The following is a 4,736-nucleotide window of genomic DNA, read 5'->3' as shown; positions in this document are numbered from 1 at the left end:
ATCGTCTCCTTTCAGGCACTGGCAGGTTAGGGAATGTGGTAAAAGGAGCCCGTCTAGGAATCCACTGCAGAGGAGGCGGGGTCTGTTTGGGGTTGGGACTGAGAGTGAGTATATCTCCCGTGTGACCTGTGTATACAGCGTGCAGTTTGTGGGTGGAGCGTGTGTGTATGCAGTGAGGGACTGGGGGCCCTGCCAGGAGAAAGTGGCTTTACCTGGTGGGGGGGGGGGAGGAGCTCTCTCTACAGAGCCCCTGGGACACAGAACCTGCCCTAGAGCCGGGAAGCGGGGTGGGGGAGGCATCTTCCCTTCCAGCAGTGGGCTGGGGCTGCAGCTGGAGACGGGAAGTCAGAGGAAGGCTGTGGAATGTAGAGGGGGAGCAAGGATGAAGCCCAGAAGGGGGGCCCCGGGAGCAAGGTGAGCACTTACTGGGATACAGGAGCGGAGAAAAGTAGTAAAGCCCTCCAGCTTGACAGTCATGCAGGTCCTGCTTTGTACTCTGGCTCTTGGCCTCTTACAGATCATTTAGGCAAGCTTCCTGAGCCTCAGTCTTCCAATCCGTACAATGGGGCCAATAATTGTACCCTCTCTTGTGTCTGTAAAGCATGATCCTAAGAGTTCAGTGACTGCTGGTTCTCCTTTCACAGATGGGCTGCAGGCCCTGAGGGGCTGCTTATCTGCATTGTGGTCTTTGTGGTCATCTCTGTCCTCAACCCTGCTGCCAGCCTCCCGGAGGCTTCCAGAACGCAGTCCTCAGTGAGACTTCTCTACCTTCACAGCTTCCTGGAGCCTCAGGCAGGGGAGACCCCAGAAATGGAACAGCAGGAGTTGAGCCGAGGTGGTGGACAGGGGAATCTGGGGGACTCTCTTCAGGAATGACGAGCCAGGACTAAGGACACATGACATGCTGTGTTGTCTTCTGATAGGATGGTTACTATTTCTCTTCTGATTGTAAATGCACGTTATTGAATTCGAGTCATCCACGAGACAGATGAGGTGCATGGGAATGGGCTGAGGGTCCTCTTTATTTTCTAACGAGAAGAGCAGAGCACAGAGAGGGAGAGTAATCGCCCACGGCTAGTAACAAAACTTGACTGGCTTTAAAGTTGGAAACTTAGCTCCAGATTAACCACTGTAACTTGTTTTTTCTTCGGATCCTTCTGGCTGTACAGATGGGAGAGATCTGGGGGGGACGCAGGAACCTGGGGGTCTTTGGGAGCAGGGCACCCCCCTCTTCTTTTATTATAAGATTGAAGGATGGACAAAATGGCCTTTAGAGAAGGGAGATTGCAAGGGAAACAGATAAGGAAAGGAAGAGGAGATGCCAGAGACGAGAGCATGTTCTCACCCAGGTGGTGGGGAGATGCCAGCTGGGAGAGGGGAGGGGGTCACCTTGTAGGGCAATTTTCTGCTTTGCTGGGGGTTGGGGCTGTGTGGGATGGTAATGGCCTCTGAAGCCTTGGGACTTCCAGTCTAAGGAGATGGACGGAGCGATAAGGTTGAGGTGGGGGTTGTAGATGTGCTGATAAGCAGGGACTAGCAAAGGAAGGAGGCCTTCCTAAGAAATACTCAACCCATAAAGCTAATCCTGGAGGCAGTGGGGGCAGGGAGGGGCTGGCCCAGTCACAGCCACATGGAGCAGGTGCAGGGGGGCTCGCCACCAAGGGCCCCATCCTTGGGACTGGCGTTGGGGACAGAGGGGGGCTCAGGAACAAGTCCCCACCTCTGTGTCTTCACCCTCTCACTGGCCCAGGGTGCCTGCACAGGTCTGCTTCTATGAGGATGGTTTTTTTTTTTTAATGTTTTATTTATTTCTAGGAGAGAGAGAGAGAGAGACAGCGTGAGCAGGGTAGGGTCAGAGAGAAAGGGAGTCACAGACCGAAACAGGCTCCAGGCTCTGAGCCGGCAGTCAGCACAGAGCCCGACGCGGGGCTCGAACCCACGAACTACGAGATCATGACCTAAGCGAAAGTCGGACACTCAACCGACTAAGCCACCCAGGCGCCCCTATGAGGATGGTTTTTGATAAATAGAGTACAATATTGTAAACATATTCTCTCTTCCATATGATTTTCTTAATGATGTCTTTCCTCTAGTGTACTTTGTTATAAAAATACAATGTATAATACATATTGCATGCAAAATATATTCCAGTTGACAGTTTGCTATTGGTAAGGCTTGTGGTCAACAGTAGGCCATTAGTAAGGTTTGGGGGAGTCAAAGGTATATACTTGGATTTTTGACTGTATGTGGGGGGGGTCAGTGCCCTTAACCTCCTGTTGTTCAAGGGTCAACTGTACCCCTAATCTTTAAGGATTAAAGGCTGCCTGCTCTCCGCTGGCTTTCTCCCCTCACTGCTTCTCCTCTTTCATACCCCCCTCCGCCACCCTATTTCTCCCCCCTTCTTCTCATGCTCCCTCAACCCTCTGCGGACAAAAACACCTAGGACCTCTCTCCCCCCAGTCCGAGATGGCCCCAGAGCCCCTTGGTGTCTAAACAGTCAGAACTCTTCTTCGGATGTGATGTAGGGGGAGAGAAGTACATCATCCCTGGATTTTATCTTTTTAGGAGATACTCTCCCACCTCACATACCCACAGCCATGTAGGGAAAGGATTTGAACCAGACTTTAAAACATTAATAGTGATTAGCACCGAATAGTGGAATTGCTACCCCTTTTTGTTTTCCATACTTTTTAAATATTCCTGTAATTAAAAAAAAATTAAATTCCTGCAGGAGTTATCTCTTCCAGCACAGGGAACCGGGCAGGTGGGTGGTGAGGAAACGCAGGGAACAGTGGTCAGTACAACCCAGTTCTTTCCACGCCTGCCTGCCCCACCCCCAGCCTCCCTCCGCGTGCACATGCACTGAGCCTGGGTTGGCTTCTCTTTTTGCTGGGAACCAAGAAGCTCCTCCCCCAAAGTAACCAGATTAGTGATTTTTTTCCACCCAAGCATTGTTCCTGGGCCTGAAGGTCAATGAGTGCAAGGTAGGGGTGAGCCAGGTCATCTGCTTACTTGGATTTTTCTTCCCTCACCATCCCGGGACCTCGTGGACCCCTCCCCAGCCACCAGGTCACCTGGCCTGTGTCGGCAGGAAGTATACAAGAGGTTGTGGTTGTCCCAGGAGAGCTTTCTGGTGAGCACGTCTGCTAGCAGAAGTCCACCTGCGCTTCCCCGTCTACAATGCCCTCTTCCAGAAGGTACATGTTTCTGCACATGCATTTGGTGGTTCACGCCTATGTGGGATGCGTGGGCTCCAGGAGTGGCGTGAGCAGGTTGTGATGGCTCAAGGGTGCCCATCCCCCCTCCCACCTGCCCCAGCACCTGCCCTGTGGCTCCTGGCCTGCATTCGTTCTGGTTTACCAGGGCAGGACTCCATCCTATCTCCACAATCCCATCCTACCCCATCTGCAGCCATCTCTGCTCCAGGAGGCAGATAATTAGCCACAGCCCATTACTGCCAGCAGGTCTGTGCTCACCAGCTTCATGGGCCTGGCAGGCACTGGGGCTTTGAGGCAAGTTTCTGGAAATCTGTTATTTGGGATCCTGGCCTCGCTGCCATGCTACTTCTTCCTTAAAGACTCTAACTACGGGGCACCCTGTGGCTCAGTCAGTTGAGTGTCCAACTCTTAATTCCATTCAAGTCATGATCTCACAGCTTGTGAGTTCAAACCCCACATTGAGCTCTGTGCTGACAGCTCAAAGCCTGCTTGGGATTCTCTCTCTCTCTCTCTCTCTCTCTCTGCCCATTCTCTCTCTCTCTCTCCCCCTCCCTTGCTCACATGCGTGTGCTCTCTCTCTCTCTCTCTCAAAATAAATAAATAAAACTTAAAAAAAAAAGATTCTGCTTCCATCAAGGAAGAAGTTTGGAGAATGAGCCTCTAACAACTTTTTCTTTGTGTCTGAGAGTATGAGGGGCTGTAAAATTAGAAAAGAGGGGTTTGTCTACCAGTTCAAGAGGCCAAAGGATTAGAGAGAGGAAAGTCTAGAGGAAGGCGAAGGATGAGGGAATGATTTCTGCTTGGGCACAGGGTACCCCATGTTCTGTCTCTGTCTCTCATATGTACACATGCATGTGCATGCATGCATGTGCACGCACACACACACACACACACACACACACACACACACACACACCGTGTACCCTTTTCTCCCCCAACACCTGTGTCTCTCTACCTTCCTCATTTTTGATGGACCTGAGTTTCATGTATAGCCCAGGACTTGAGGATCCGATATTTCTACATTTGCTGTGGGCCACATCCTATACAAGCCACTTACCTTAGTGAAAGGCTGCATGGAAGAGAGGAAGATGTGATGTTTGAAATCAAAAGAGGTAGTCAAGGGGCACCTGGGTGGCTCAGTTGGTTAAGTGTCTGACTCTTGATTTTGGCTCAGGTTATGGTCTTGAGGTTTGAGCCTATGTTGCACTCTGCACTGACAGCATGGAGTCTGCTTGGGATCCTCTTTCCCTCTCTCCCTCTCTCTCTCAAAATAAATAAATGAGCATTAGAACAAAAAGAGGTGGTCTAGAGTCCTGCTCTGCCTTTTATTGTCTGTGTGATGTTATGCAGAAGAGTCATTTCTTTTATGAACCTCAGTTTCCTCATCTATATGATGGGTATGATGATACTACTACTTCAAGCCCCAGTTGCTATATAGATTGCATGATGTAATGAATGTGAAAGTACGTCACAAACTCTTAAGTCATTTTGTTGTTCTCCACAAGATGACACAATAGG

Source organism: Hyaena hyaena, unplaced genomic scaffold, assembly GCF_003009895.1.
Source record: "Hyaena hyaena isolate Hyena2069 unplaced genomic scaffold, ASM300989v1 scaffold_220, whole genome shotgun sequence".
Taxonomy (NCBI): Eukaryota; Metazoa; Chordata; class Mammalia; order Carnivora; family Hyaenidae; genus Hyaena; species Hyaena hyaena.
The sequence above is the reverse complement of the archived record's forward strand: the minus strand, read 5'-3'. Positions refer to the sequence as shown.